Consider the following 10,000-nt stretch of genomic DNA (forward strand, 5'->3'; position numbering starts at 1 on the left):
CCTTTAAAATGTACCAGGGACTCATCAATGGAAATACACTTCTCGGGGGTGTATGCTTGGGCAAACCGGGCACTGAAATGGTCTAATAGGGGTCTCAGTTTATATAAACGGTCAAAACTGGGTCATCTCGGGGTGGGCACTGCTCATTATCGGCATAATGTAGGAAGCGAAGTATTGCCTCATAACGCATCCTGGACATGGCCATACGGTACATCGGGGTGTGGTATAGGATGTCCGTGCTCCAGTAGGTCCTAATGGATGGCTTTTTTAGAAGCCCCATGTTCAAGAGCAGTCCCCAGAACTTGCCCAACTCTGCTGCGTTTACAGGAGTCCACCTCTGGGATTGGGCATAAAATGAGTTGGGGTTCTTGGTGATATACTGTTGGGCATATAAATTAGTCTGGGTGACCATTAGCTCTATAAAGTTATCAGTGAAGAAGAACTTGAAAAAGTCCATCTCACTGAACCCTGCCGTGTTAAATTTGATGCCTGGGCTGCCCGTGTACTCAGGGATTTGGGGTTCATAATGGTCTGGTGTGGGTGTCCAAATGGGGTCACTTCGCTCAGGGGTATCACTTGTTGTGGGGTCACTTCTCTCAGGGATTTCTACTATGGTGGTGGTCCTGGGGCGTCTCCTAGGGGGTCCCTCCTCTTCATCGCTGGATGAGGAGGTAGACAAATAAAATACTGTATCGCCATCCGACGAGTCTGTGTCGGAGGCCAGAAATGCATACGCCTCTTCAGCAGTAAATGTCCGTTGGACATGCTTGTTGTGCGAAGACAAAATTTATATACTGCAAAAAAATAAAATCCCTAACTGGGAGCAATAGGATAGCACAACTAGCACAATGTGTGTTTTGTTTTTAGAGAGCAAGTGGACTTCCCTGACACTAAAGCTAACTAGGGCGAGGGTTCCTAACACTAAACCTAACTAAATTTTATGTGGACTTCCCTAACGCTAAACCTAACTACGGCGACGATTCCCTGACACTAAACCTATCTAGATTATGTCAAGCTTCCCTGACACTAAACCTAACTACGGTGACGGGTGCCTGACACTAAACCTATCTAATTATTCCGAGCTTCCCTGACGCTAAACCTAACTACGGTGATGGATCCCTAACGCTAAGCCTATCTACGGTGACCGATTCCTGACGCTAAATTCCCTGACACTATACCTAACTACGCTTTTTGACGGTTCCCTGACACTAACTAACCCTAATACTAAACTAACCAGTTAAATTTTCAAAATTGGCTAAACTAACTATTTTTTTTTGTTTCTTTTTTTTCTTTTTATATTTTTTTTTTGTTTTATGTTTTATATAGAAAAAAATGAAAAAAAAAATCCCCAGGGACCAAGAAATGTGGTCCTGAAGACTGAAAAGTGGTCAGTGATAGGAGATCACTGACCAAAAAACGTGGGTAGAACTCAAAGAGGAAGGGAACAGGAGTGGGTAGTGGATGGGGTGGTGGGAAGCAAAAAAACGTTGTTTTAGAAACTTTTTTTCACTTTTTTTCACTTCTTTTCTCTCTGACTCTCTGCTCACAACCGATCTCAACGCCTCGCTAACTCCAACAGGGCGTTCAGGGCGGTTGCAGCAGGATGTGAGGTCAGAGAGAGGAAGTGACGAGAATGATCGCTGCTATTGGCTAGTTACTCACTGACTAGCCAATAGCGGCGATCGGCGAGGCGGGACCATAGTAAATGGTCCCGGCCCATTATGCTGTGATAGCATGCTGTCAGAAACAGCAGCTATCACAGCTCAGGAACGCCGGGCTCGAGCACTGCTGTGCTGAATGAGACCGATCGCTGCTATTGGCTAGTTACTCACTGACTAGCCAATAGCGGCGATCGGCGAGGCGGGACCATAGTAAATGGTCCCGGCCCATTATGCTGTGATAGCATGCTGTCAGAAACAGCAGCTATCACAGCTCAGGAACGCCGGGCTCGAGCACTGCTGTGCTGAATGAGACCGATCGCTGCTATTGGCTAGTTACTCACTGACTAGCCAATAGGCGGCGATCGGCGAGGCGGGACCATAGTAAATGGTCCCGTCCCATTATGCCGTGATAGCCTGCTGTCAGAAACAGCAGCTATCACAGCGCATGAACGCGCCGGGCGCGCGCACCGCTGTTCTAACTGCAAGACGTACTATTACGGCATGGAGCGCGAACGATAGAGCTGCCATGACGTAATAGTACGTCAAGGAGCGGGAAGGGGCTAATACTAAACTAACCAGTTAAATTTTCAAAATTGGCTAAACTAACTATTTTTTTTGTTTCTTTTTTTTCTTTTTATATTTTTTTTTTTGTTTTATGTTTTATATAGAAAAAAATGAAAAAAAAATCCCCAGGGACCAAGAAATGTGGTCCTGAAGACTGAAAAGTGGTCAGTGATAGGAGATCACTGACCAAAAAACGTGGGTAGAACTCAAAGAGGAAGGGAACAGGAGTGGGTAGTGGATGGGGTGGTGGGAAGCAAAAAAAACGTTGTTTTAGAAACTTTTTTTCACTTCTTTTCACTTCTTTTCTCTCTGACTCTCTGCTCACAACCGATCTCAACGCCTCGCTAACTCCAACAGGGCGTTCAGGGCGGTTGCAGCAGGATGTGAGGTCAGAGAGAGGAAGTGACGGAGAATGATCGCTGCTATTGGCTAGTTACTCACTGACTAGCCAATAGCGGCGATCGGCGAGGCGGGACCATAGTAAATGGTCCCGGCCCATTATGCTGTGATAGCATGCTGTCAGAACAGCAGCTATCACAGCTCAGGAACGCCGGGCTCGAGCACTGCTGTGCTGAATGAGACCGATCGCTGCTATTGGCTAGTTACTCACTGACTAGCCAATAGCGGCGATCGGCGAGGCGGGACCATAGTAAATGGTCCCGTCCCATTATGCCGTGATAGCCTGCTGTCAGAAACAGCAGCTATCACAGCGCATGAACGCGCCGGGCGCGCGCACCGCTGTTCTAACTGCAAGACGTACTATTACGGCATGGAGCGCGAACGATAGAGCTGCCATGACGTAATAGTACGTCAAGGAGCGGGAAGGGGCTAATACTAAACTAACCAGTTAAATTTTCAAAATTGGCTAAACTAACTATTTTTTTTTGTTTCTTTTTTTCTTTTTATATTTTTTTTTTTGTTTTATGTTTTATATAGAAAAAAATGAAAAAAAAATCCCCAGGGACCAAGAAATGTGGTCCTGAAGACTGAAAAGTGGTCAGTGATAGGAGATCACTGACCAAAAAACGTGGGTAGAACTCAAAGAGGAAGGGAACAGGAGTGGGTAGTGGATGGGGTGGTGGGAAGCAAAAAAAACGTTGTTTTAGAAACTTTTTTTCACTTCTTTTCACTTCTTTTCTCTCTGACTCTCTGCTCACAACCGATCTCAACGCCTCGCTAACTCCAACAGGGCGTTCAGGGCGGTTGCAGCAGGATGTGAGGTCAGAGAGAGGAAGTGACGAGAATGATCGCTGCTATTGGCTAGTTACTCACTGACTAGCCAATAGCGGCGATCGGCGAGGCGGGACCATAGTAAATGGTCCCGGCCCATTATGCTGTGATAGCATGCTGTCAGAAACAGCAGCTATCACAGCTCAGGAACGCCGGGCTCGAGCACTGCTGTGCTGAATGAGACCGATCGCTGCTATTGGCTAGTTACTCACTGACTAGCCAATAGCGGCGATCGGCGAGGCGGGACCATAGTAAATGGTCCCGTCCCATTATGCCGTGATAGCCTGCTGTCAGAAACAGCAGCTATCACAGCGCATGAACGCGCCGGGCGCGCGCACCGCTGTTCTAACTGCAAGACGTACTATTACGGCATGGAGCGCGAACGATAGAGCTGCCATGACGTAATAGTACGTCAAGGAGCGGGAAGGGGTTAACTTGATTTTAAATGTTTCACTTTCAAATGTTTCACTTTCAGTAGCAGAAATGTCATTCTTTGACATTTGGGCCTTTTCATTTTCACAGCTGCTTGGTCACCAAATGGATCCCCTTGGATTGAGGCCTAGTCCTCTCCCCACCGCCCTGGAACTCTTCCCCGGCCTACGATGCCTGCTGTGACACCCCTGGCCCTGGATCTCTGCCCCGGCCTACCTCTGCTGTTCACTACCGCCTCTGACATTTTTGAACATACCCCACTTTAACTTGATTTTAAATGTGTCACTTTCAAATGTTTCACTTTCAGTTGCAGAAATGGCATTCTTTGACATTTGGGCCTTTTTATTTTCACTGCTGCTTGGTCACCAAATGGATCTCCTTGGATTGAGGCCTAGTCCTCTCCCCACCGCCCTGGAACTCTGCCCCGGCCTACGCTGCCTGCCGTCACACCCCTGGCCCTGGAACTCTGCCCCGGCCTACCTCTGCTGTTCACTACCGCCTCTGACATTTTTGAACATACCCCACTTTAACTTGATTTTAAATGTGTCACTTTCAAATGTTTCACTTTCAGTTGCAGAAATGGCATTCTTTGACATTTGGGCCTTTTTATTTTCACTGCTGCTTGGTCACCAAATGGATCTCCTTGGATTGAGGCCTAGTCCTCTCCCCACCGCCCTGGAACTCTGCCCCGGCCTACGCTGCCTGCCGTCACACCCCTGGCCCTGGAACTCTGCCCCGGCCTACCTCTGCTGTTCACTACCGCCTCTGACATTTTTGAACATACCCCACTTGAACTTGATTTTAAATGTTTCACTTTCAAATGTTTCACTTTCAGTTGCAGAAATGGCATTCTTTGACATTTGGGCCTTTTCATTTTCACTGCTGCTTGGTCACCAAATGGATCCCCTTGGATTGAGGCCTAGTCCTCTCCCCACCGCCCTGGAACTCTTCCCCGGCCTACGATGCCTGCTGTGACACCCCTGGCCCTGGATCTCTGCCCCGGCCTACCTCTGCTGTTCACTACCGCCTCTGACATTTTTGAACATACCCCACTTTAACTTGATTTTAAATGTGTCACTTTCAAATGTTTCACTTTCAGTTGCAGAAATGGCATTCTTTGACATTTGGGCCTTTTTATTTTCACTGCTGCTTGGTCACCAAATGGATCCCCTTGGATTGAGGCCTAGTCCTCTCCCCACCGCCCTGGAACTCTTCCCCGGCCTACGATGCCTGCTGTGACACCCCTGGCCCTGGATCTCTGCCCCGGCCTACCTCTGCTGTTCACTACCGCCTCTGACATTTTTGAACATACCCCACTTTAACTTGATTTTAAATGGTTCACTTTCAAATGTTTCACTTTCAGTAGCAGAAATGTCATTCTTTGACACTTGGGCATTTTTATTTTCACTGCTGTTTGGTCACCAAATGGATCTCCTTGGATTGAGGCCTAGTCCTCTCACCCACCGCCCTGGAACTCTGCCCCGGCCTACACTGCCTGCCGTCACACTCTGGCCCTGGAACTCTGTCCCGGCCTGCCCCTGCTGTTCACCACCGCCTCTGACATTTGTGAACATACCCCACTTTAACTTGATTTTAAATGGTTCACTTTCAGTATCAGAAATGTCATTCTTTGACATTTGGGCCTTTTTATTTGCACTGCTGTTTGGTCACCAAATGGATCTCCTTGGATTGAGGCCTAGTCCTCTCCCCACCGCCCTGGAACTCTGCCCCGGCCTACGCTGCCTGCCGTCACACCCCTGGCCCTGGAACTGTGTCCCGGCCTGCCTCTGCTGCTCACCACCGCCTCTGACATTTTTGAACATACCCCACTTTAACTTGATTTTAAATGGTTCACTTTCAAATGTTTCACTTTCAGTATCAGAAATGTCATTCTTTGACATTTGGGCCTTTTCATTTTCACTGCTGCTTGGTCACCAAATGGATCTCCTTGGATTGAGGCCTAGTCCTCTCCCCACCGCCCTGGAACTCTGCCCCGGCCTACGCTGCCTGCCGTCACACCCCTGGCCCTGGAACTCTGCCCCGGCCTGCCCTTGCTGTTCACCACCGCCTCTGACATTTTTGAACATACCCCACTTTAACTTGATTTTAAATGGTTCACTTTCAAATGTTTCACTTTCAGTATCAGAAATGTCATTCTTTGACATTTGGGCCTTTTTATTTTCACTGCTGCTTGGTCACCAAATGGATCTCCTTGGATTGAGGCCTAGTCCTCTCCCCACCGCCCTGGAACTCTGCGCAGGCCTACGCTGCCTGCCGTGACACCCCTGGCCCTGGAACTCTGCCCCGGCCTACCTCTGCTGTTCACTACCGCCTCTGACATTTTTGAACATACCCCACTTTAACTTGATTTTAAATGTGTCACTTTCAAATGTTTCACTTTCAGTTGCAGAAATGGCATTCTTTGACATTTGGGCCTTTTCATTTTCACTGCTGCTTGGTCACCAAATGGATCCCCTTGGATTGAGGCCTAGTCCTCTCCCCACCGCCCTGGAACTCTTCCCCGGCCTACGCTGCCTGCCGTGACACCCCTGGCCCTGGAACTCTGCCCCGGCCTACCTCTGCTGTTCACTACCGCCTCTGACATTTTTGAACATACCCCACTTTAACTTGATTTTAAATGTGTCACTTTCAAATGTTTCACTTTCAGTTGCAGAAATGGCATTCTTTGACATTTGGGCCTTTTCATTTTCACTGCTGCTTGGTCACCAAATGGATCCCCTTGGATTGAGGCCTAGTCCTCTCCCCACCGCCCTGGAACTCTTCCCCGGCCTACGCTGCCTGCCGTGACACCCCTGGCCCTGGAACTCTGCCCCGGCCTACCTCTGCTGCTCACTACCGCCTCTGACATTTTTGAACATACCCCACTTTAACTTGATTTTAAATGTGTCACTTTCAAATGTTTCACTTTCAGTTGCAGAAATGGCATTCTTTGACATTTGGGCCTTTTCATTTTCACTGCTGCTTGGTCACCAAATGGATCCCCTTGGATTGAGGCCTAGTCCTCTCCCCACCGCCCTGGAACTCTTCCCCGGCCTACGCTGCCTGCCGTGACACCCCTGGCCCTGGAACTCTGCCCCGGCCTACCTCTGCTGTTCACTACCGCCTCTGACATTTTTGAACATACCCCACTTTAACTTGATTTTAAATGGTTCACTTTCAAATGTTTCACTTTCAGTAGCAGAAATGTCATTCTTTGACACTTGGGCCTTTTTATTTTCACTGCTGTTTGGTCACCAAATGGATCTCCTTGGATTGAGGCCTAGTCCTCTCACCCACCGCCCTGGAACTCTGCCCCGGCCTACGCTGCCTGCCGTCACACCCTGGCCCTGGAACTCTGCCCCGGCCTGCCCCTGCTGTTCACCACCGCCTCTGACATTTGTGAACATACCCCACTTTAACTTGATTTTAAATGTTTCACTTTCAGTAGCAGAAATGTCATTCTTTGACATTTGGGCCTATTTATTTTCACTGCTGTTTGGTCACCAAATGGATCTCCTTATGTCGAGGCCTAGTCCTCTCCCCACCGCCCTGGAACTCTGCCCCGGCCTACGCTGCCTGCCGTCACACCCTGGCCCTGGAGCTCTGCCCCGGCCTGTGCTGCCGTCACACTCTGGCCCTGGAACTCTGCCCCGGCCTGCCTCTGCTGCTCACCACCGCCTCTGACATTTTTGAACATACCCCACTTTAACTTGATTTTAAATGGTTCACTTTCAAATGTTTCACTTTCAGTAGCAGAAATGTCATTCTTTGACATTTGGGCCTTTTTATTTTCACTGCTGCTTGGTCACCAAATGGATCTCCTTGGATTGAGGCCTAGTCCTCTCACCCACCGCCCTGGAACTCTGCCCCGGCCTACGCTGCCTGCCGTCACACCCCTGGCCCTGGAACTCTGCCCCGGCCTACCTCTGCTGTTCACTACCGCCTCTGACATTTGTGAACATACCCCACTGTAACTTGATTTTAAATGTTTCACTTTCAGTAGCAGAAATGTCATTCTTTGGCATTTGGGCCTTTTTATTGTCACTGCTGTTTAGTCACCAAATGGATCTCCTTGGATTGAGGCCTAGTCCTCTCCCCACCGCCCTGGAACTCTGCCCCGGCCTACGCTGCCTGCCGTCACACCCCTGGCCCTGGAGCTCTGCCCCGGCCTGTGCTGCCGTCACACTCTGGCCCTGGAACTCTGCCCCGGCCTGCCTCTGCTGCTCACCACCGCCTCTGACATTTTTGAACATACCCCACTTTAACTTGATTTTAAATGGTTCACTTTCAAATGTTTCACTTTCAGTAGCAGAAATGTCATTCTTTGACATTTGGGCCTTTTTATTTTCACTGCTGCTTGGTCACCAAATGGATCTCCTTGGATTGAGGCCTAGTCCTCTCACCCACCGCCCTGGAACTCTGCCCCGGCCTACGCTGCCTGCCGTCACACCCCTGGCCCTGGAACTCTGCCCCGGCCTACCTCTGCTGTTCACTACCGCCTCTGACATTTGTGAACATACCCCACTGTAACTTGATTTTAAATGTTTCACTTTCAGTAGCAGAAATGTCATTCTTTGGCATTTGGGCCTTTTTATTGTCACTGCTGTTTAGTCACCAAATGGATCTCCTTGGATTGAGGCCTAGTCCTCTCCCCACCGCCCTGGAACTCTGCCCCGGCCTACGCTGCCTGCCGTCACACCCCTGGCCCTGGAACTCTGCCCCGGCCTGCCTCTGCTGCTCATTACCGTCTCTGACATTTCTGGAACATACCCCACTTTAACTTGATTTTAAATGTTTCACTTTCAGTATTAAAAGTGTCATTCTTTGACATTTGGGCCTTTTTATTGTCACTGCTGTTTAGTCACCAAATGATGTCCTTGGATTGAGGCCTAGTCCTCTCCCCACCGCCCTGGAACTCTTCCCCGGCCTACGCTGCCTGCCGTGACACCCCTGGCCCTGGAACTCTGCCCCGGCCTGCCTCTGCTGCTCATTACCGTCTCTGACATTTCTGGAACATACCCCACTTTAACTTGATTTTAAATGTTTCACTTTCAGTATTAAAAGTGTCATTCTTTGACATTTGGGCCTTTTTATTTTCACTGCTGTTTGGTCACCAAATGGATCTCCTTACCTACCAGCAATCACCCTGGTTCTCTGGCTGGGCATGGGGATGCAAGTTGCTCCCGCTGACCCCCTTCCACCCCACCGGGACCTACCTGCAATCACTCTGGAACTCTGGCTGGGCATAGGGACACAGGTTGGTCCCGCTGCCCCCCCTTCCACCCCACCGGGACCTACCTGCAATCACCCTGGAACTCTGGCTGGGCATGGGGATGCGGTTTGCTCCCGCTGACCCCCTTCCACCCCACCGGGACCTACCTGCAATCACTCTGGAACTCTGGCTGGGCATATTGACACAGGTTGGTCCCGCTGCCCCCCCTTCCACACCACCGGGACCTACCTGCAATCACCCTGGAACTCTGACTGGGCATGGGGATGCAGTTTGCTCCCGCTGACCCCCTTCCACCCCACCGGGACCTACCAGCAATCACCCTGGAACTATGGCTGGGCATGGGGATGCAAGTTGCTCCCGCTGCCCCCCCACCGGGTCCTTCCAGCAATCACCCTGGAACTCTGGCTGGGCATGGGGATGCAGGTTGCTCCCGCTGCCCCCCCTTCCACCGCACCGGGACCTACCACCAATCACCCTGGAAATCTGGCTGGGCATGGGGATGCAGGTTGCTCCCGCTGACCCCCTTCCACCCCACCGGGACCTACCTGCAATCACCCTGGAACTCTGGCTGGGCATGGGGATGCAGGTTGCTCCCGCTGCCCCCCCTTCCACCGCACCGGGACCTACCAGCAATCACCCTGGAACTATGGCTGGGCATGGGGATGCAAGTTGCTCCCGCTGCCCCCCCCACCGGGTCCTTCCAGCAATCACCCTGGAACTCTGGCTGGGCATGGGGATGCAGGTTGCTCCCGCTGCCCCCCCTTCCACCGCACCGGGACCTACCACCAATCACCCTGGAACTCTGGCTGGGCATGGGGATGCAGGTTGCTCCCGCTGACCCCCTTCCACCCCACCGGGACCTACCAGCAATCACCCTGGA

The sequence above is a fragment of the Rhinoderma darwinii genome, unplaced genomic scaffold (genome assembly GCF_050947455.1).
Source record: "Rhinoderma darwinii isolate aRhiDar2 unplaced genomic scaffold, aRhiDar2.hap1 Scaffold_2551, whole genome shotgun sequence".
Classification (NCBI taxonomy): Eukaryota; Metazoa; Chordata; class Amphibia; order Anura; family Rhinodermatidae; genus Rhinoderma; species Rhinoderma darwinii.